This window comes from Ranitomeya variabilis, chromosome 2 (genome assembly GCF_051348905.1).
Source record: "Ranitomeya variabilis isolate aRanVar5 chromosome 2, aRanVar5.hap1, whole genome shotgun sequence".
NCBI lineage: Eukaryota > Metazoa > Chordata > Amphibia > Anura > Dendrobatidae > Ranitomeya > Ranitomeya variabilis.
The window spans coordinates 855,632,518-855,656,946 of record NC_135233.1 but is presented as its reverse complement, the minus strand read 5'-3'; the positions used below and the strand labels follow the sequence as shown (position 1 = coordinate 855,656,946).

Sequence of the window (24,429 nt, the reverse complement as noted above, 5' to 3'; positions counted from 1 at the left end):
GTTGAGGAATTTTCTCCATACTCTGCTATAGATTAGAGTTGTAGATTTTTTTCTGCTCAACAGTAATGTATTGATTAGTTCTTGAGAAAACCCTCTTAAAGTTAGTATCTGCCTCTCAAGTTCCACGCCGTGAGGTGGAGGCCCCTTACTTGTGGATGGTAGAATGGACCCTGAGAGAGTAGGTCTGTAGTCACTGGCAGAATCCACGGATCGCAAACTGACATCGCTCGAAGACAGGAGAACCAAGGCCTCTTTGGCCAAAATGGAGCTATCAGAATCACCTTTGATTTTTCTTCTCTTATTTTCTTGACCACCAAAGGAATTAGCATCATTGGTGGGAAGGCGTAGGCTAGATCGTAATTCCATGGATACTGGAGCGAGTCTACTAGATCTGGACGATCTGCCACATTCAGGGATGCAAACATTGGTACTTGCCTGTTGCTCCTGGTCGCAAATAAATCTATCTGCGGAAGACCCCAAATGTCCACTATGTTTTTGAATATGCGAGGATTGAGGGTCCATTCTCCCTGGCGGAGCGTATGGCGACTTAGAAAGTCGGCCCTTGAGTTCTCTATACCTCTGATGTGGACAGCCGTGAGAGATAGAAAATTGGGTTCTGCTAGATCGAAGATGTCTGCCGCCGAACACATGAGACTTCCCGATCGCGTTCCGCCTTGCCGATTTAAATACGCGACGACAGTTGTGTTGTTCGACCGGATCTTGACATGAGAACCTCGAAGCTGAGGAAGGAAAGAATTTAAAGCATAATATACTGCATTTAGCTCTTTCCAATTGGAAGACTGCTGAGTCTCTAAAGGAGTCCAGCAACCCTGGGCTATATTTTGATCCAGATGGGCTCCCCACCCTTCTGGGCCTGCGTCAGTAGTAAGTATTTTAGGGGACCTAAATGTCCATGAGACTCCTCTGGACAAATGGTCTTTATTTAACCACCAACGAAGTGAATGAAGTACGTCTTCAGATAAGGTGATTTTTGAATTTAGATGACCCTGGAAATGAGACTGAGCATGAAGCACCTGGTGTTGTAAGGCTCTAGTATGGTATTGGGCCCATTGAACCGCAGGAATGCAGGAGGAGAGAGAGCCCAAGAGAGACATGGCCTCTCTGAGGGACATATAAGGATTAGATCTTGCCGTAGCGACCTTTGAAACTATGGTTAACTTTTTGGATTCTGGTAAAAGACATCTTTGACTTACAGAGTCCAAGACTAGTCCTAGGAAGGACTGAAGAGTTTCTGGAAGAAGTCTGGATTTTTTGAAGTTTACAATCCAACCTAAGGCCTGCAATGATGAAACGGTATTAGACAAGCGTTTTTCACATTGAGATGCTGAATTATCAATTATTAAGAAATCATCTAAATAGGGTACAATTAATGTGTCTTGATGACGTAGATAGGCCATCACCTCTAGCATGATTTTCGTGAAAATCCGAGGAGCCATAGATAGGCCGAATGGCATGGCCGTAAATTGGAAGTGACGGATCCGGCCTTGTAGATCTACTGCAACTCTGAGATATTGTTGGTGCTCTATATGAATTGGAAGATGATAGTACGCATCCTTCAAATCCAGACCTGCCATAAAGCACCTAGGGAACAAGAGTTTTATAGTAGATCTTATAGATTCCATCTTAAAGGTGTGTTCAACCAAAAAGGCATTTAGTCTCTTTAGATTAATTATAGTACGAAAAGTACCATCAGGTTTTGGAACCAGAAATAAAGAGGAATAAAACCCCCTCCCTTCCTGGTTTATTGGTACTTCGATGAGAACATTCTTTGCCAAAAGGCTCAGAATTTCTAACTGAAGCGCTTCCTGTTGTTCCGGCGCTTTTAGAGATGTTACTACAAAGTTGTCTTGTGGTAATTTAAAGAAATCTAATCTTAATCCAGATTTTATTAGCTGAAGGATCCATTGATTTGAGGTTATATTTTCCCATTGATGATAAAAGAATTTCAGTCTGCCCCCTACTGGGTACTCATCACTGATGGTATCTCCCCCGCTTAGATGTTTCGGGATTACTATATAAGGCACCTTTCGGTCTGGTTTCTTTTGTTTCCCAACGATCTTTTTGTGCCTCATACGGCCTCCTCCTGTTAAATGGCCGTCTTCTAAACGCTCTCCTATAAGAAGGAAGAAACTGTTTAGGAAAGCCCTTCCTTCTTTCTCCTGCCTTGTTAAGTAGGTCATCCAGAACCTTCCCAAACAAGAACTCACCCTGGCATGGGATTGAACATAATCTGGTTTTTGATTGTGCGTCTCCCTTCCATCCTTTGAGCCAAAGGGCACGACGAGCTGCATTAACCAGACCTGCTGACCTGGCTGCTAAACGGAGGGAGTCCGCTGAAGCGTCAGCTAGAAATGCTGCGGCACTTTTAATCAGAGGCAAGGATTGAAGAATCTTATCCCTTGTGATCTTGCCTTTCACCTGTTGTTCAAGCTGGTCAACCCAGACTAATAGGGACCTGGCTGTACACGTGCCTGATATGGCTGGTTTAAAAGCTCCAGTGTTCGTCTCCCAGGACCTTTTTAGAAGAGCTTCTGTTTTGCGGTCTAAGGGATCTAATAAAATCCCTGCATCTTCCACAGGAAGAGATGCCGGTTTCGAGGTCGACGCCACCGCTGCATCCACCTTCGGGACTTTAGACCACACTGCCAATTCCTCATCACTGAAGGGGTAGCGTCTTTTAGAAGAGGATGGGAGAAACCCCTTCCCCTGTTTGTCCCATTCTTTCTTTACAAGGTCTTTAACGGCAGAAACTACAGGAAAAGCTCGCCTTTTTTTATGACCCAGGCCTGCAAACATAATGTCCTGTGCAGATTTAACTCCTTTAGTGTCCGGACACCCCATAGTGTTCCTTACGGATTTTATAAGGTTGTCAATGCTCTCAACTGGAAAACACGCTCCACCTTCATCCTCAGAGGAACTAGGAGATGATCCTGAGGTGTTGGAGGATCGAATTAGGCCCTCTTCAGACTCTGAGCTAGAGATTGGAGATAGGTGCTTAGTGCCCTGCTTTTTTAAGGATTCTGACCCCAGAGACTGTATTTCTTGCCGTATCTAGGCTCTAATATCTGTGGCTGTAACAGCTGCCTCATCCTGTAAGGTCTGACTGATACAGGATTGACACAGCCTTTTAGGATATGTGTCAGGTAAGGGCTGCCTGCATAGAGCACATTCTTTATGCTTGGATTTACTAGTCCTTTTAGCCTAGGGGAAAATCAGAGAAGGAAGGGATCAGCTTATAGGAAAAGTATTATAACACTCACCCAGTGAAGCTATTATCATCATTATACCGGATTAGGAGATTATGATACGTTTAGTAGGTGTTTTGTATCTATACTAACAGTGTGGGTATTTATTGTTATATCTGGTAACATTGTATAGAGCATATGTTATATATTGTATATCTTGTGGGACAGTATATATATATATATATATATATATATATATATATATATATTATATATTGTATTTAATTAGAGGGGGTGTAGACTTTAGCAATGTATATTATGGTTTTCTGATTATTTATTATTATGGATGCTTTGATCCACTATTACCTAGTGTGATATTGTTATTGTCTTAATTATTATTATTATTATTATTTCTGTATTCCTCTTTTGCTCTAATTTTTTCCATTCATAATTTTTTCCATTCATAACTGTCCCTTCATAACATGTTGTTTTGTATAATAGGAGGTGTTCATCTTTATTTACTACCTACTTTGATTGTTATTACCTTTCCGTCTGCTATATCTGCTGCAGTTCCCGGCGTCGCCGTAGCCTTCTGACTCTGGTTCGATGGCGGTTGATCACGTGGGGCCCCCGTGTTCACTGTCCTTTCGGCTGGGTCTGGTACTACTCGGCGTCACTGGTTTCTATGGCGGCGGCGGTCACTTCCGGGTTATTGCCGCGTATCATTTCCGGGGTTACTCTGATATATACACGGTTAGTAGTCTACTCCAATGCCCCCTGACGAAGGTGTTTGTGCCGAAACGCGCGTTGGGGCATTGGACAGGCTCGTGGAGGATCTCCTCACTGTGGTATGTAAGCCTCACTGCAATTTATTTATCGTATTATTGCCTTTGCTGGGTACATGGTACTGTGATTATGTGGGCGGCGGCGGCGTGACTAGTGCACGCTGAGGCGGCATTATTGTGCCAGCACCCATGGTTTCATTGTTGATGGTATCTATGATTCTATATATTGGTCGATATGGGGATGCAGCCCTCATGATCTCTTAATGGTATATGAGTGCTTTTTTCCACAGTGATAGGATTAATGATATGGATATTTAGTCCCTGATATTTATTCGTATATTTATCATTATACATTTGTTTGATTGCACTTTGGGATCCTCCCCCTTCCTGTCCATTGCAAACGTTAATGTGACCACTTAGCCCTGTTATTTGTTGTATTGTCTCCATGCAGTATGGTCTAGTATTTTTTAATCAATAAAGTAAAACGTTTTACACATTAATGGCATCTTATGTCATCTGTTTCGTTGTCATGCGGATTAGGAGATGGAGACACTGTGTGGGGTCTGAGTACTGCATCCGTACTTCTTGATTTACTTCTGTGAGTGTCAGACCCATCCATGGAATGAACACTCCGTTTAGCTGCTGACTTTAAGCTTTTAGCGCTGCTTTTGTCAGCGCTATCACGTTCCACAGCAAGTGGAAGCTCAGTATCTGCCAGGGACGACATATTGAGCAACTAGCCCTGTGCCCCGGCGTTTTTGAATCGCGCGGTCCCAGGCAGCGTGCCGCGCCCCCCGCGAACCGGAAGTTCACCAACACTTCCGGTTCAATGAAGCAGCGCAGACTTACCCGCGCACCAGGGCCGGCGCCGCTGCTTTCTGGAATCGGCGCCCCGTACACACAGGCTCCCTCCATAGGCCGGGCTTCCATGCCCGGAACCTGCCGGATAGTGCCCAGACGAGGGGGGAGGCTGCATGCAGTGGCTCTCCCGCCGCTGCTTCCGATGCCGCAGCCCCTGCTGTCACCAAGAGAACCACGCAGGCGGATGTACCGGCTCGGGTAAGAAAAGTGGAGGCGCTCCAACCACCTCCATCTGTAGGTAATCCAGAGAGTTCCGATAGGAACAGGAAACCAACTGAGGAGGAGAGGGGGGCCGCCCTTTTTATCTCTGTAGGTTTCCTGTTCCTATGGGCGGGTCCCTCTCTCAAAGTGGGTGCTGTCGTGGCGAAGGGTAAAATCAGGTATACCGACACCACCATAGCTGATAAATATGCCATGCATATCACACACCTAGTGAAAATCCGAATTAGTGACTGATAAAGACGTGTGCAAACTAGCAGTCCCACTAGGAGGATGGGTTTAATATCTAATGTTTAGATTAGCAGGCAAAAATACTTGGTAGTCAAGGTGGACATGCCATGAATAATAACATAATACAAGACACAATGTCATAAAGCCTACAAAAAGAAAATGACATTATACCAAAGAGGTCCAGAAGCAGTTGTCAAACAGGACTTTAGGGTACGTGCACATGATCAGTAAATGCTGTGGGTTGGACGCTGTGTACTTGTGCAGCGGCCAGATGTTACAGCATAGTGGATGGGATTTCAGGAAATCCCATCTCCAATATGCGTCCAGAGACACCCGCGGCTCACCCACAGAGATGGACATGCGGTGTGTCTCGCTAGACAGCAGCATGTCAATTTGTCATGCGTATTGGATGCGGTGATTGCACACGGTTCAGTGAACACATGTGGATTCCCCTGCATACAATAGACAGCAGCGAACATGCCATGTCCAAAGCGCTGCCACTTCTGGATCATCTGCACATAGCCTTAGTGTTTCGGTGCCACAGCATCAGGGTAGCTACCAGATAAAAAGAATCACAGAACTAGAAAAAAAAATACTATGAATGTAAAAGAAAAGGGGAGTGTACGTGGGAGGATTGATGAATGTCTGCAGGAAGTGAATGGTTTAATTCACACCATTAGGAGTCATAGACCACACCATACACCATAGTAATACATTGGGTTTCTTTTTAGGCCAAAATCAGTCCTATTGTTCAAAAGTACAACTTGTCCTGCAAAAAAAACCCACACGGCCATATTGATGGAAATTAAAAAAGTAATGGAAGAAGGGGAGCAAGAAGGCACAAACAAATGGAAAATGGCCCAAGGGTGAATGGGTTAATTATTTACATGACCAGTTACTGCAGAGGTGTCAAACTGCATTCCTCGAGGGCCGCCAACAGGTCATGTTTTCAGGATTTCCTTGTATTGCACAGGTGATAATTTTAAGGGAACCTGTCACCTGAATTTGGCGGGACTGGTTTTGGGTCATATGGGCGGAGTTTTCAGGTGTTTGATTCACCCTTTCCTTACCCGCTGGCTGGATGCTGGCTGCAATATTGGATTGAAGTTCATTCACTGTCCTCCGCAGTACACGCCTGCGCAAGATTGCCTTGCGCAGGCGTGTACTACGGAGAACAGAGAATGAACTTGCAGCCAGCATGCAGCCAGCGGGTAAGGAAAGGGTGAATCAAACACCTGAAAACTCCGCCCATATGACCCAAAACCAGTCCCGCCAAATTCAGGTGACAGGTTCCCTTTAATCACCTGCACAAAATGATTCCAGCACCTTGTGGAATGCTAAGGAAATCCAGAAAACATGACCTGTTGGCGGCCCTCGAGGAATGCAGTTTGACACCTCTGAGTTACTGCTTCCTAAAGGTACCGTCACACTCAGCGACGCTGCGGCGATATAGACAACGAGCCGACCTAAACTAGATCGCTGGAGCGTCGCTGTTTAGGTCACTGTAGAGACGTCAAACACAGCAACTCCAGAACGATGCAGGAGCGATCCAGTGACGTAACAGCGACTCACTTCTCGTTCTCGCTGGTTGTTAGCTCCATGTCAAACAGCCGGAGTGTACCGACTGGCTAGAAGGAGACGCTGCGACGCCCCCTATGCTCGTTGCTGGCGTCGTTGCTTTTGCTGTCAAACATGACGATACACGCCGACCTGGCAACGAAATAAAGTTCTGGACTTCTAGCTCCGACCAGCGATATCACAGCGGGATCCAGATCGCTGCTGCGTGTCAAACAGAACGAGATCGCTATCCAGGACGCTGCAACGTCACGGATTGTTGTCGTTCTCTTTGCAAAGTTGCGGAGTGTGACGGTACCTTAAGGCTAAGTTCACACTAGGCGATTTTGCAGCTTTTCTTGTGTACGTTTTTTAATGCAAATTTTCAGCCGCTTTTTACAGTAGCAGCAGAGTCTAGATTGCAGAAATCTCAACTTGTTGTTTTGTGCTTTGCATGTTTTTTTGCACAATGGAGCATGTCACTTCTTTCAGTGTTTTTCACCCATTGAAATGAATGGGTGGTAAAAAAAATTAAAAAAAAAAAAAAAAAAAATGCACGAAAAAGCAGATACGAGGTTTTGTTGCATTTTTTGTGCCAATACCTGATTCTACAGAATAGGACTTTTTCTTTCCAACACTAAACTTTATCAGCATGCACAAGAGACAACTAGCATGCCAAAAATCACAAAAAAACCAGATTTTTTCTGCCAAGAGATCAGGTCTTGCTGTAGAAAAAAACCTCCTGTGAACTTACCCTACAGACCAGCAATGTATCTGTAAAGAGTGGGTGCTGTACTGGACGGGTTTGTTTTTTCAACCCCATAGACTAGAATGGGCGAGTCTCACCCATTGTAAGGAACATTGGTCAGAGTGCTGGCTGTTTTCCACGGATGACACCGACAATATGGTGGTGTGAACGAGCCTTTCCAGCGTTTTTATAAGCTGTTCTATCTGGCCAGGAAAGAGCTGCCCCCGCCGTGTGATCCGAGGATGAGCAGCACACTACAGCCTGGGCACAGAGGGCTCGGGCCTCCCTGTGGGTGTGCGGCGCTACAGGGTCCGTGCCCACCCCATGCACCACACCGGAGACACGCGTCCTGTCTGACGGCCACACTGCGGCGCTGACACCGGAACGCTCCAGTCCGTCCTCTAGTACCCGGCGGGCGGTTTACATCGCTGCTCCCTATAATGCTGGCTATGAGCTGTACTTCCGGACGGTGCTGTCAGACTATGACACTAAGTAGCCCCGCCCGGACTGGACACGGACACACCGGGAGGTGAGCTGCTGCTCTGCACCGTATATAGAGGCACGGACCGCTCACGGAGCGCTAGTTTCCACTTTTGCAGCCCGGAAAGTAATTGGCGGCGTACATAGTAACAGGTATCTATGTACACAATGAGTGGGGTGATCCTGTGAGAAGGGGGCGGATTAGATGGATGCAGGGAGGTACAGGCTGCTCCTACTGATCTCTGTACCTCCAGTATGGTCGGGGCATGGGGCATGTCTGTAGGGATGACTGGCAGTACCAGCTCCTGGCACAGGGGGCACCATGTCTCTGACTGTCAGTCGGTCTCCTGTGTACAGGTTACACACCAGCTTTTGGCAGTACCATCTCCTGGCACAGGTGGCACCTTTACTCTGACTGTCAGTTGGCCTCCTGTGTGCAGGCTACACACCAGCCTATGGCACTACCAGCTCCTGGCACAGGGGGCACCATGTCTTTGGCTGTCAGTCTGCCTCCTGTGTGCAGGCTACGCACCAGCCTATGGCACTACCAGCTCCTGGCACAGGGGGCACCATGTCTTTGGCTGTCAGTCTGCCTCCTGTGTGCAGGCTACACACCAGCCTATGGCACTACCAGCTCCTGGCACAGGGGGCACCATGTCTTTGGCTGTCAGTCTGCCTCCTGTGTGCAGGCTACGCACCAGCCTATGGCAGTATCAGCTCCTGGCACAGGGGGCACTATGTCTCTGGCTGTCTGCCTGCCTCCTGTGTGCAGGTTACACACCAGGCTTTGGTAATACCAGCTCTTGGCACATGGGGCACTATGTCTCTGGCTGTCTGCCTGCCTCCTTTGTGCAGGTACTGAGATGAGATCCTCAGACCCCTTGTGAGACCATATGCTGGTGCGGTTGGCCCTGGGTTCCTCCTCATACAGGACAATGCCAGACCTCATGTGGCTGGAGTGTGTCAGCAGTTCCTGCAAGATGAAGGCGTTGAAGCTATGGACTGGCCCGCCGGTTCCCCAGACCTGAATCCGATAGAACACATCTGGGACATCATGTCTCTCACCATCCACCAACGTCACGTTGCACCACAGACTGTCCAGGAGTTGGCGGATGCTTTAGTCCAGGTCTGGGAGGAGATCCCTCAGGAGACCATCTGCTGCCTCATCAGGAGCATACCTAGGTGTTGGGAGGTCATACAGGCACTTGGTGGCCACACACTACTGTGCATCATTTCCTTCTCTTGAGGCATTTCCACTGAAGTTGGATCAGCCTGTAACTTCATTTTCCACTTTGATTTAAAGCATCATTCCAACTTCAGACCTCCGGGGGATATTAGTTGTGATTTACGTTGATGATTTTTAGGTTTTATTGTTCTCAACACATTCCACTATGTCTATATATATATATAATTGTCTAAGGGGTACTTCCGTCTTTCTGTCCTCAACTTCCGTCATGGAAATCCCGCGTCGCTGATTGGTCTCGGCAGCTGCCTGTCATGGCTGCCACGACCAATCAGCGACGGGCACAGTCCGATTAGTCCCTCCCCTGCTGTCAGTGCCCGGCGCCCGCTCCATAATCCCCTCCAGTCACCGCTCACACAGGGTTAATGGCAGCGGTAACGGGCCGCGGTGTAACGCACTCTTACCGCTGCTATTAACCCTGTGTGTCCCCAACTATTTACTATTGATGCTACCTATGCGGCATCAATAGTAAAAATATGTCATGTTAAAAATAATTAAAAAATAAAAAAAAAAACCTGCTATACTCACCATCTGCCGCCTTTCCCGCTCCTCGCGACGCTTCGGTGACCGCTCCATGCAAGCGGCAGGTTCCGGTGGCAAGGATGGTATGGTACACGCGCGCACACATTGTACATGTCAGACAGCTTTAGATGCAGCAATGTACGAGACATAGGAGCGTCTTTCTTTAGGTCTTGGGCACCCTGCCTGTATCACGCTGGGCTTATAAATCAGGCCAATGCTACGTGGTAGTGGAAAATGTATGCAGACGCTGAGCCTGATCTCACCTTGCCGTGAGTGATGGCAGACTGGCAGACATTGTAATGTTGGTCAGACATGTGGATTTTAACTTAAGGAGCATATTTTTTAGTTTGTTGTTGTACATCCCTGGATACGTTTGCTGAGTGTTCTTAAATGGAATCACAAATGCAAAATTGTTTCCCAATTATTATTTTTATTATGGAGCCTGTAAAGCTGTAATATACTCAGATCGTGTGTTGTTGAGATATGCTCTTGTTATCTACATTCACCCAGTCCAGTTGGCACAGATTAATAGGTGTCGCCAGCACTTCCAGTCCGACACTGGACAGGAGGCAAGATGACTGGGATTCTGTTGTGTAAGATTGCAGGTATTCAGTCTCTGCTCACATCAGCTGTGGAGCCGCAGTCAGATCTAGGCAAAAATAGTGAATAGAGCAGTGCGCCATGCTGAGTAATTTTGTCTTGTAAAGGACAGACCCCGTGACGGCTTCTCGTCTGACCCTGTTAGGCCCCTTTCACACGTCCGTTTCTCCGGTACATGTAGTGACAGTTTTCAAACGTACCAGAGACGTGTACACACGTAGACCTATTCAAATGAATGGGTCTGTGCACATGTCAGTGTGTTTCCACGGACCGTGTGTCCGTGGGCAAAAGATGCTGACATGTCCGTTTTTTGCTGTCAGCATTGACGGCAAAACGGCCCGCACTTGGAGAATACACATTGATGTCCTCTGTGTGACACTGACGGCCGCCAGGGAAGACGCACTACAGTAAACGCTGTTCCCCGGCAGCAGGTGCTGAAGTCGGCTCTCATCATTCTCCCCTGCACTGCCGGCGATTGGCGTGAGCAGAGGAGAATGATGAAAGTTATATTAAAGTCCAAACTATGACAGCAGGTGGGGGCTTTTAGGACTGTTACCCCCATCATCCGACACCTACTGCCGCTAATAACAGTGACAGTGGGTGCAGATGATCAGGGTATTCCACAGCCGCCGGCTGCGATCGTTCGGTAATAAATGAATGAAAAACGCAACTTGGGTTCCCCCTTATTTTATTGAACCAACCAGATAAAACTTTTTTTTTTTTTTAATTATTTAAATAATAGTAACATAGTTAGCAAGGCCGAAAAAAGACATTCGTCCATCCAGTTCAGCCTATATTCCGTCAGAATAAATCTCTAGATCTTCCTTCTAAAGAACCTAATAACTGTAAGATAAAATATATTTTTTTTAAGATACAATATTGTGTTATTATATTAATATTGTATACTATAAATACTGGCGTGGGGTCCCCCCATTTTTGACAACCAGTCTTGCTAAAGCTCATAGATGGGGGCTGATAGTCTCAGGCTGGTAAGGGGCCATTGATATAGGCCCCCCAGCCTAAAAACAGCAGCCCACAGCAGCCCAGAAATGGGGCATCTATTAGATGTACCTTTTGTGGCGCTTTGCCTGGCTCTTCCCACTTGCCCTGTAGCCGTGGCAAGTGGGGTAATATTTGTGGGGTTGATGTCACCTTTCAGGTGACATCAAGCCCACGGCTTAGTAACGGAGAGGCGTCTATAAGACATCTATCCATTACTAATTGAAAAAAATGACAGACTCCTTTTAATGTTCTAAATTAAAGTAAACTTACTGCCACACCTAATTCCCCGACGCCATCGATCTCCTGTAATAAAAGTAAAATAATAAATCAACAATATGCCATACCTGTCCGTGGTTGTGTCCCACGCCGTAATCCATATCTGGGGGATATACAGTTTTCAACCAGGACGGTGCCAAGATGTGATGGGTGTCTTATAGACGCCTTTGCATCACTAAGCCGTGGGCTTGATGTCACCTGAAAGGTGACATCATTCCCACAAATATTACACCACTTGCCACCGCTACAGGGCAAGTAGGAAGAGCCGGGCAAAGGGCCAGAAGAGGCGCATCTTATAGATGTGCCTTTTTGTGGGCTGCTGTTTTTAGGCGGGGGGTGCCTATATCAGTGGCCCCTTACCAGCCTGAGTATAGCAGCCCCCAGCTTTGAGCTTTAGCAAGGCTGGTTGTCAAAAATGGGGGACCCCACGTAGTTTTTTCTAAAGTATTTAAATAATTAAAAAACATTGTGGGGGACCCCTTTATTCTTGATAACCAACCTTGCAGAAGCTGGCAGCTGGGGGTCCAGCTGTGAGTTTTTTGTCTGGCTGGTTCAAGAAAATAGGGGTGAACCCACGTCGGGTTTTTCATTCATTTATTTCCGAACTATCGCAGTCGGTGGCTGTGGAATACCCCGATCCTCCACACCTACTGTCACTGTTATTAGTGGCAGCAGGTGTCGGATGATGGGGGTAACAGTCCCAAAAGCCCCCTCCTGCTGTCTTTCGGACTTCAATATAACGCTCATCATCATGATGACAGCCGGCTTCAGCACCAGCACTTACTGTAGCGCTTCTTCCCTGGCGGCTGTCTGTGTGGTACTGTTGTGGCACACGGTTGCCACACATGTGCCACATGCAGTACACACACAGATATCTCCGGTACCGGAAATAAACAGACGTGTGACAGGGCCCTTCTAGTCACTAGAGTCCTGCAGGCACCGCTGGAGTCAATCATGAGATAAATCCATCACTTCAGTTAATTTCAATATTCTGCTCCTGAACTGAACCATTTAATTAACAAACAGTAATGCGGACGCTATGTATTTCTGATGAATGCACAGAGACCCCTGTGCTGGCATATATTTATTTAATCTGATTACTTTGTATATTATGGGGCATGTGCAATATGTATGACGAGTGTGCAGCACTCAGGATATCATTGACTTTCATTCTGACCTTTAAACATGTCAGCAGTTATCATGAGGAATGAACTGGACAAAGTACAGAGTGTCACTTACACATAAGCAGGTATTAGGGCAGCAGATGCAGACTTCCCAGCGACCCTGAGCGTTCCTCTGTGTGCCCAGCATCTTGATCCCTCCTATACTGGAGCGTGATCTAGTGTCTTGTAGATCTCTAATGGGGACTGTGTGCGGTGAGCCTGCAGAGGAGCAGTAATCCAAAAGGTGAGTTCTAATACGTATTCTGCCTCGTTGGGATGTCTGTTGTAAAGCTCCAAGGGTTTTCTGCAATTTAGTCCATTCTATATCAATATGGTAAAGTGATGTCCAGGCTTGAAGCCGGTAAAATATTTAGCTATTTATTAAGTGTTTATATCTGTGATTATTGAAATTTCTCCCTCTACTGACTGTGATAATGTTCCTGGAGGAGTCTCTATATGCACAGACCCCATCTGCACAATATAAGGACCATTTAGACCCCGTTCACATGTCCGTGTTTGCATTACTTGTGACATCTGTTTGTTTTTTTTCCCCAGATACCGCACGTACCCATCATAATCTATTGTGCTGCACTCATGTCTGTGTGTTTGCTGTGTGTCCATGTAAACCACACAGAGACATGTCAGTTTTTTACCAGCAGCATGGATGACAAGGGCCAATACAGGTCTATTGGTCCATGTAAAACACATACAGCATATGGATGGCATCCGTGTGCATCTGTGTGCCTTCAAAGTATAGGGGCAGCTTTGGAATTGATTTTTCTTAAGCCATACCAGAAAATGCTGAATCAAAACCCTGACGCAACTAGTTTTTCCTGTTCTGGTTTTATACGGCCACACTAGCGTATAACATGGCCGAGTGCGATGCAATAGAACACTCAGGCCAGTGTTAATCTATAGGGCAGCTCAGATCTGCCATTATTTTCTCATGCCGATTCGACATGAGAGAGTAATGGCAGCGAGACTTGGCTCACTCCTACCCATACAAGTGTATAGGTGCATGTGAAACATCGGACTGCAGTCGGATGTCATCCCAGTGCAGTCTGATATTCACCGAGTCAGGCAATGGAAGAGATGGAGAAATTAGTTTCGAGGTCTCCTCCATAGCTGTGCTGGGATTCTCATGTGAGAGGATGGGAGCACATAGCACTGACACTCGGCTCCGCACGCAGCAGCTCTGGCTTTGGATGCCATACGCTGGTGCCATTCCAGCCTTATAGGGAATATGTCATTGGGTTTGTGCTGCTCGGAGTGCGGCATATAACGTATGCCAGGTAATACTAATTGGATTGCAGGCCATGTTTTTTTCCTGCAGCTCTTCCAGCCACAGAAGAGCAGTGAACCTGCAGTTCATAAATCGGTAGACTCTGCATCACCAAAGATAAGTGGCAATTTGATCAGAACTACTGGACTTCATTCAAAAGTATCTCTGACTCCACAGCCCTGACAATCAGGGTATCTAGCTACATAAAACTGCTGAGAGATTCACTTTAAGATAGTCTCGTTTTTGAGCACTTTATTCACTAAATCTGTTTGTATTGCCAATATGTAGAATCTTCCTCTCTACAATTGTGAAAATGCTGCTCAGCACTTATGTGCTCTGTAGTACTAGTCTTGGTTCACCTATGTGCTCTGCAGTGCTAGTCTTGGTTCACCTATGTGGCCGCAGTACTAGTTTCAGTTCACCTATGTGGCCTACAGTACTAGTCTCGGTTCACCTATGTGCTCTGCAGCACTAGTTTCGGTTCACCTATGTGCTCTTTCGGTTCACCTCTGTGCTCTGCAGTACTAGTCTCGGTTCACCTCTGTGCTCTGCAGTACTAGCCTCGGTTCACCTCTGTGCTCTGCAGTACTAGCCTCGGTTCACCTCTGTGCTCTGCAGTACTAGCCTCGGTTCCCCTCTGTGCTCTGCAGTACTAGCCTCGGTTCGCCTCTGTGCTCTGCAGTACTAGTTTCAGTTCATCTATGTGCTCTGCAGTACTAGTTTTGGTTCGCCTCTGTGCTCTGCAGTACTAGTCTCGGTTCACCTCTGTACTCTGCAGTACTAGTTTCAGTTCATCTCTGTGCTCTGCAGTACTAGTCTCGGTTCACCTCTGTGCTCTGCAGTGCTAGCCTCGGTTCACCTCTGTGCTCTGCCGTACTAGTTTCAGTTCATCTATGTGCTCTGCAGTACTAGTTTCAGTTCATCTATGTGCTCTGCAGTACTAGTTTCAGTTCATCTGTGCTCTGCAGTACTAGTCTTGGTTCACCTCTGTGCTCTGCAGTACTAGCCTCGGTTCACCTATGTGCTCTGCAGTTCCAGTTTCAGTTCACCTCTGTGCTCTGCAGTACTAGTCTCGGTTCACCTATGTGCTCTGCAGTACTAGTTTTGGTTCACCTCTGTGCTCTGCAATACTAGTCTCGGTTCACCTATGTGCTCTGCAGTTCCAGTTTCAGTTCACCTATGTGCTCTGCAGTACTAGTCTCGGGTCACCTATGTGCTCTGCAGTACTAGTTCCGGTTCACAATGCCAGGCCATGATGTGGCATCTATTGTAATCTAACCTTCGCATCCATTAACAAGGAGAGTAGGAGAATTCTGCGACAAAAGGAACATTTTAGACATGGCAAGTATATTTGCCATATTGTTATGGACACAGAAATCTTTGGCTCTCCTCACCTGTTTTTGCTTTTGTTTTGGCCATGAAATAATTCTGCAGCTTCATTTTTTAGAATTCTGCTTTTGTGCCTTTTGTTCTGTTACTCCTCCTAGAACTGTAAACCTAAATTGACAACTGGGCGTTACCATTAGGTGGCCGTCCCTTCATTAGAAATGTACGTGTTTACTGAAGCAGACATATCAGGTGAGATGAAATGTCCGCTATATGAATTTTTTAGACATTCTACTGAGCTTTGGGAAACTCCTTATAATATTCAAAGTGGCCCTAAGCCATAGTGTGCCTTTAAAGGGGGCAAATCCACGAAAACATTTACTGTATAAACAGAAGGAGAGTCCTATGTCTCCTGTTGCCCTCCAGTGCACCATGTCAGTTTGGATTGTCGCACGTGACCACTCCTGCTCTGTATATATTGTATGTAAACTGCACCCTGTCCTAGTGATAAGTGAAGCCCCCAGTGATCCTACGTCTAGCACCTCTCCTGTTGATAGATGATACATGTCTTTTGTCGGATAACACATTTCATACAGTTTCCCGTTTGGATCCAGTTCCTAACACAGATTACTGTAGGGGGATATTACGCATCAGTTATTAAACCAATAGACAATCAATATAATGTAGAAGAGATGGTCTTTTCAAGAGCTCTCAGCACTGGGTGATAAGTGGGTCCTGAGCAGTCTATGCCATACACTATATGTCTAATGCTCTGGACATATACAGTGGCTTGTGAAAGTATTCACCCCGTTGGTTTTTTACCTATTTTGAGACATTACAACCTTTTAAATATTTTTGTAATCTGATTTGTGTGTGATGTATCAGCACTAAATAGTCTAAATTAGTAAAGTGAGAAATTAAATGTATGGCATCAAATGACTAAAAATGCGCATGTGCATATGTATTCACCGCTTCTGGTATGAAGCCCCTAAAAACTTCTAGTGCAAGCAATTACCTTCATAAGTCACATACTTAGTGACAGGAATAATAATATATTTGATAAATAATAATAATCCCAATCTCTGGTGATCCCCCCCCACCCCAGAGCACTATCAAATCCATTATCAAATGGAAGACACATGGTACTACAACAATCCTTCATGTACGCACGTTCTTTACATCAACTGATACAAACCCTCAAAAGTGAAATTCCAGGTTGTGAAGTAGCAGAACATAAAAATCATCTAGGGGGTGAATACTTTCGCAAGCCACTGTATTACAGGCTGTACTTGCCAGTACCCTCCATGATCTCCCAGCTGTCATAGACCGTGACATTTACACTTCTTGTAATACTAGGGCACAGGGCAAAGCTATTACTGTCTGTCTTTTTTTTTTTAAAGGCCCCATGACTATGACTGGGCAACCTAGTAACCTGGATTATTAGGCAAAGTTATATATAGCCTGAAATCTGAGACTTGGGCATGCCAGACAGAAAAAAGCAGATCTGCAATTTAATCTTCACATTTCTTCTAAATCCTATCGTTCCTTCAGTTCCCAAGTTCAGAAGCTTTAGAGTGCTCATCACATCCTGTAGGATCATTCCCAGGTTATATATGAGGGTGTTTAATGAAAAATATATATATATAGTATATATAGTAAGGTGGCTGCCAGACACATAGTGGATGGGAGATATGTATCACAGAGGTGGATGTCCTCTGTGATGTAAAACCTGGAGTAATACTCTAGCACACATAGTACTAAGTGGGGGTAATTGTCCATGATGGGGCCAGCTGTAAAGAGTTAGGGCCGGTGGCTGCTCACGTTATCTCCACCCCTGGGTGTGTGGTTAACATTGTAAAATGGGACCTATTTATCTCACACATGGTTCTGTGTTTGGACGTGTGTAGACCTCCTGGATTGTGTGGCTTTGCTAAAGAAGTAAGAAGCAGGACTCAGATCGCTCCCACGTGAGTAGCATTATTCTAAAAAAAAAAAAAAAAATATATATATATATATATACACACACACACACACACACACACACACACACACACACACACACACACACACACACACACACACACACACACACACACACACACACACACACACACACATATATATATACCCATTTAATGTGCAGAATTTTAATGCAAAAAAAGGGAGTAACCTTCTCTTTTTCTATTATTAGACTGTTTGGTTTTAGGCGACGACCATCCTTAAAATAAACCTTTCCCCAAGCTGCTTAGTGTTTTTTCAGGGTATTTAGTTTGTCTATGGGGATAGTGAGAGCCTCACACTTTAGAATCACAGGAAAAATATTCCCTCCTTATATTCTTCACCATTAAAAGTAGTCTGTAAATTGGGCACAACCCGTAGGCATCACATCATCTGTATCATTTGAGCTAAGAGCTGCTGAATCTTCACTACACACTTGAGAAAAAACAATAAAAAAAATCATGTTATACGTGTATGGGAAAGACACAGAGGGCCAGATTTCTGACGATAATGTGTATAATATGCTGTTTGGGCCCTGCTTCCAGTTTTTAGGCACAAATGAATGTAAAAAGAGGGCAGGGCATCAGAACTATGTTAGTGACTCACTGCTGTACTATTCTACTTAGAAAAATGTCGGAAAACATCCTGCTGTTATTTTGAGCCTATGCCGCACTCAGTAACAGGGTGTGGGTCCTGTTGGTGCATGATTCACTTTCTGGTTTTTTTTTGTTGTGTTTTTTTTAAGGCAATCCGTCAGCAGGTTTTTGCTATGTATTCTGACAACAGGTAGGGACAGAGACACTGATTTCAGTGATGTACTACTTGGTTTACTGGGTGCAGTAGTTCTGAAAGAATCAGTTTTCTCTGTTGCAGATTTAGCAGAGCTCAGAATGTTCAGCCCTGTGTAACTCCGCCCACACTGCTGATTGGCAGCTTTCTGTCTACACACTATATTGACCGCTGCTAATCAGTGGTGGTTAACCCCTTCCTGACGTCGGACGGGATAGTACGTCCGACGTCAGGTCCCCTGCTTTGATGCAGGGCTCCGCGGTGAGCCCGCATCAAAGCCGGGACATGTCAGCTGTTTTGAACAAAATTCAAAAAGTAGCAAAACGAACGGCACCAGGTGATGTGAATCCACACTCGTATCTTTGAAGACAGGATTCTTTGCAGGACATGTGTAGTACGTCTATAACTAGCAATATAAGAGTGGTGCTCCACTTGATGAAAATATAGCCAATTATCCAACGAAATAAGAAGAAAAGAAGTGGCACTCACCCAGGATTTGCTGAACGATACTTGTCCTTTATTGAACAATCACAACATCACGGACTTTGTTACACAGAGGTCCTGGACCCGTGGAAGCGCACAAGCGCGAAACGGCCGTCGTCCTCTCCTCACTCCCCGCAACCCTCCCTCTACCTGCCGCCTCTCCGTGTAACAAAGTCCGTGATGTTGTGATTGTTCAATAAAGGACAAGTATCGTTCAGCAAATCCTGGGTGAGCTGTTTTGAACAGCTGACATGTGCCCGCAATAGCGGCGGGTGAAATCGCGATTCACCCGCCGCTATTGACTAGTTAAATGCCGCTGTCAAACGTAGACAGCGGCATTTAACTACCGCATCCGGCCGGGCGGCCGGAAATGACGTCATCGCCGACCCCCGTCACATGATCGGGGGTCGGCGATGCTTCAGTATTGTAACCATAGAGGTCCTTGAGACCTCTATGGTTACTGATCGCCGGTAGCTGTGAGCGCCACCCTGTGGTCGGCGCTCACAGCACACCTGATTTTCTGCTGCATAGCAGCGATCTGATGATCGCTGTTATGTAGAAGAGGCGATCGAGTTGTGCCTGCTTCTAGCCTCCCATGGAGGCTATTGAAGCATGGCAAAAGTAAAAAAAAAAAAAAAGTTAAAAAAATAAAAAAAAACATGAAAGTTTAAATCACCCCCCTTTCGCCCCAATCAAAATAAATCAATAAAAAAAAATCAAACCTACACATATTTGGTATCGCCACGTTCAGAATCGCCCGATCTATCAATAAAAAAAAAAAAGCATTAACCTGATCGCTAAACGGCGTAATGAGAAAAAAATTTGAAACGCCAGAATTACGTTTTTTGGTCGCCGTGACATTGCATTAAAATGCAATAACGGGCGATCAAAAGAACGTATCTGCACCAAAATGGTATCATTAAAAACGCCAGCTCGGCACGCAAAAAATAAGCACTCGACCGACCCCAGATCATGAAAAATGGAGACGCTACGAGTATCGTAAAATGGCGCAATATTTTTATTTTTTTTTTAGCAAAGATTGGAATTTTTTTTTCACCACTTAGGTAAAAAATAACCTAGTCATGTTAGGTGTCTATGAACTCGTAATGACCTGGAGAATCATAATGGCAGGTCAGTTTTAGCATTTAGTGAACCTAGCAAAAATGCCAAGCAAAAAACAAGTGTGGGATTGCACTTTTATTGCAATTTCACCGCACTTGGAATTTTTTTCCCGTTTTCTAGTACACGACATGGTAAAACCAATGACGTCGTTCAAAAGTACAACTCGTCCCGCAAAAAATAAGCCCTCACATGGCCAAATTGACGGAAAAATAAAAAAAGTTATGGCTCTGGGAAGGAGGGGAGTGAAAACCGAATACAGAAAAATGGAAAATCCCACGGTCATGAAGGGGTTAAGGGTTGGACCAGGAGACACAAGACACCCAGTCCTCTAGTGACAACCTCCTGCTGATAAAACACTGATTTTATTTAAACAGCTTAACACAGCCTAGTAAGTGGGACATCACTGTAATCAGGATCTCTGCTTCTGCATCTTGCTGCTCTCTCAGCAAGATCTTGTACCATCCTCCCTTATCTGCAGTATACTTACATCTAGGGGTTCCCACTTTTTCTGTACTCTGTATTCTTGTATCAAGCACTCCCTCCATACTGTCCCGTCCAGCATTAACCCCTGCCCCGCACATGCGATTTTCCATGTTTTCCTTTTTCCTTCATTTCTTCCAAGAGCCATAATTTTGTATTTTTCCATACACCTAGCCATGCAAGCTTGTGTTTGTTTTTTTTTGTTTTTTTTTGGGGGGGGGGCTGAGTTGCACTTTTGATAAAAAATTTGTAAGAAAAAAAAAATTTGCTTGTCACAATTTTCCAAGAACTGTAATGTTTTCATTTTTCGGCATGCATGTCTGTGATTCCTTTTTATTTTTTGCTCCGAGTACCATAGCCTTTTTTTTACTGATACCATGTTTGAGGTAGATATAATATTTTGATCGCCTCTTATTCCAATGTTGCGACAGGAGTAAAAGCGTAATTCTGGCGTTTTGATTTTTATTTTTTTCTCTTTATCTTGTTTACTGTTCAGATTAATTCATTTTTATTCTGGTCATGTTATTTTTAATGGGGCAAAAAGGGGGTGATTTGAAGGCTTTAGAAAAAAAAAAAACACAAACAAAAAAACGACCCCCCCCCCATATTTAACCCCTTAATAACCACCAATACGTCTTTCAACTGACCTGAGATATGAGAATAGCATCCCCCCACACAGGTGACAATCCGGCAGATGTCGGCTGTACACTATAGCTGACAACTTGCTGTATCAGCCACTATCAGTGTTGGCACTGTCCATATCTGTTTAACCCCTTAGATGCTGCTGTCAATAGTGACTACATCATCTAAATGGTTAACAGACTGTGGGGGCTTCCTCTTTAACCCCATCAACACCCTGAGCTAAAGATTGTCTGGTCCTGATGTTGGCCCATGGCAATTCATGGCCAAATAGCGGCCTTAGAGTCTGCCCGCTATAGTAACCTGTTCCCTAATTGGTGACATTTAGGTGGTAAAATACAATTTTTCATTCCTGTTATGTCACTTTGCATAAATTTCTGAAAAGCACCTGAAGGGTTAATATACTATCTGTCAGCAGTTTTCAGTATGTCAGGAGGTGTTCTTTTTAAAATGGTAACAATTTTGGGGGATTCCAATATATAGGACCCCCAAAGCCACTTCAAACTGGATAGGTCCCTAAAAAAAAAAAAATTTTGTAAATTTCCTTAAAAAAATGACAAATGGCAGCTACATTTTTAAACCTCCTGAAATGCTAACAAAATAAAATTTTACAAACGGTGCTAATATAAAGCAGGCCTGAGGGAAATGTTATTTATTAATGTTTTTCTGTGATATGTGGTATCTGGATTAATGGGATAATCATTCAAAGTTTGAAAATTGCTATTTTTCTGATATTTTCTATAAATAAACACATAACATATCTACCTGAATTTAGCAATATCATAAATTATAATGTGCCACAAAAAGCAATCTCAGAATCACTAGGACATGTTGAAGAGTTCCAGAGTTTTTGCCGCATAAAGCGACACTGGTCAGATTTTTAAAAAATTGGCCCTGTCTCTAAAGTGTTAATAGTCCCTTTATGGGACGTTAAGCTGCAATCACCTGATCTCTTCCGCTATACGTAGCAGTATCTCAGCACTGCTATGTAAATCTAAAATCACAATGTCCTATGAACGCCAACCACAGGCTGGATTTCACAGGGGGATCATCAGCAGACCCCCAGCTGCCATGACCAGGGCTGTGGAATTGGTAAGCCAAACCTCCAGCTCCTCGCTTGCTCCTGACTCCGACCTCACAGCACTGGTCACTACTGAGCATGTGCATAAAGTGCAGCACAGATTTATCTCTGCTAAAAGCCGAGATCCTCAGATCAGGAACAGAATAGATATTTATAGGACATTTCCCAAATTCTTCTGAAAACATTTACAGCGTATCTTGCATTGATATACTGTACCCAATTTATTCTATATTTTAGGAGTTGGTCCATTTTATACCGACTTCACCAAAATGGACACTGACATCACAGCCCTGGTCATGACAACTCATCGGCGCCCCACGATCACTGCTGCGCCAATGGGAGCATACAATGACATTCCCCATGCCAGTGTGTGTTAAATGCCACTGTCAGAAATTAACAGCAAGATTTAACATAAGTGGGAAAAGATGCAGGGTCGGCACGTGAGCCCGCATCAAAGGTAGGGACACAACCTTTGACATACAAGTGCATCAAAGGTTGTGAAAGGGTTAACCAACACTTCTAGCTGGCGGTATCATCCTATCTCCAGCCTAAAATATTACCCGGCCTGTAAATGTGCATCCAGACCTGCTCTTCTCACAGTCCACTATCTGCAGACCTGCTGTTCGTGGCTGTTGCCATCTTTCTGCGTTAACACCAGGTCTAGCACACAGCCAAAAGCCAGTCCTCTCCAGTTGGATAGTTGGGGAAGTTTTGGGTTTTAGCCGCTGGGTTTATTTCTGTATCTGTTTCAATCTGTATCAGCAATTTGGCAAGTATACCGGAGACAGACGGCGATAAGATTGCAACTTACATACATTTTCTGATGTGTCAACCACCGTCCTCCTCCAAGTTAAATCTGCTGCTATGATATTTTGTATAGCGTCGGACATGATCGTTGCCGTGATGTATGCTTCCATCTGTGGGCATTGTAATGGAGCCGGGTTAGCTGAGCACACCGCAAATGACAATTTACACTAATCAAGAAACTTATTTTTAATGTTTTTTCCCCATTAACCACAAAGAAAGGTGTTTTATGTACAGAACATCTTGTTATGATGGCTGTCCATGATATAATCTCAAAACAAGCCATACACTGCTGTACAAGATAACCGCTATAGTGACAGGTACTGCAGAGATCCACATAGTAGGGGATCTTTAAAGGGAACCTGTCATGTTGAAAACAGGATCTAAGCTGCAGGCAGAATGTTATAGAAGCTAATATATCATTTTTTTAATTTTTTTTTTTTTTTTGGGGGGGAGGGGGGATGTTTCATTTTGTTTATTGACATCCCTGGTGTTTGCATGCTTATGAGTCCAGTGGGCGGCCCTTTTCAGTGATTGACGGTCTTCCTGAATGAGCCTGCATACAGAGGTGGCTTTCGATCAGAATAGGACCGCCCACTGGACTTCTGTCCATTCAAGCCCCAGGGATTTCAGTGAATAAAATACAAGTTATACTGAAGGTTTATTGGGAAAGATATGTATCATTCTGCCCAGCTTCTTCTCTATACCATGCTGTGCACAGATCGTAACCTGACAGCTGACTTATGCTTTCCAACCCATGGGCAGCATAATAAGACCCTGGCTCTGCCATTTCAGCCAGGTATGCTTTTACTCTGAAGAGCGACCATGTGCTGTACCTCTAGTCTGTTTATTATCTATGGGACTACAAGAGAAAGCAGAACACAGCACTTCCGACTGTTTCCGACCATCCCATAGACTATGAATGGAGCGGAGATTTAACATGTTGACAGGGTTCTGTATAGCGCCATTCTCAGGATCGCTTTATTTGTTTATTTTCCTACATAATGTTTTTGAGTCTCTTCTCACAAGACTGGTGTGATTGTGTCTGATATGTGACACTCCATAGCTGGGCACATGGCCGGGAATCCCAGATGAAGTGTGCTCTTAGCTGCAGCTATATTTATCCACTCAGGTGTCAGGCCACTTCTACATCCATGCTGGGCTCGGGCACCCCGGGGTGTATTACACAACATACCAGACATGCCCACACTAGCTTCCAGCTGCTATAAATGCACACCAGTGTTAGGTGCCTGAAAGTAACCTATGGCAATTACTTAAAGCTGCAGTCAAAGGCATGGGTGCTCCAGACTAAAAATACACTCCTTTGACTCTTTAGCCGAAAAATGTAAGAACCAAATCACTTTAGTCCCCATATTTAATTAAAGGGTTCGGTCAGGACTTAAACATTGATGGCCTACCCTTGGAGTAGGCCATCGGTGTCTGATCGGTGGGGTGCGACACTCGGCAATCTCACCAATCTGCTTTTCTGGCAAGTTCTGCACATTCGCCCCTATGCCCCGGATATGCAGCACCCA

The 24,429-nt window shown here is 44.9% G+C and overlaps 1 protein-coding gene across 3 annotated transcripts in view; it reads left to right on the top strand.

Annotated features, from left to right (window-relative positions):
- Positions 1–8,007: 8,007 nt before the first annotated feature.
- The window catches only part of PCYT1A (phosphate cytidylyltransferase 1A, choline), a 39,980-nt gene continuing 23,558 nt past the window's right edge, over positions 8,008–24,429 (top strand). Inside the window, exon 1 of one of the 3 annotated variants that reach the window (XM_077290247.1) lies at positions 8,008–8,237. The gene's annotated coding sequence lies outside the window, so the exon portion shown is untranslated. Of the gene's footprint in view, positions 8,238–12,964; positions 13,135–24,429 lie in introns of those variants that run through there. The other 2 variants (XM_077290249.1, XM_077290250.1) reach the window with 2 other exon arrangements.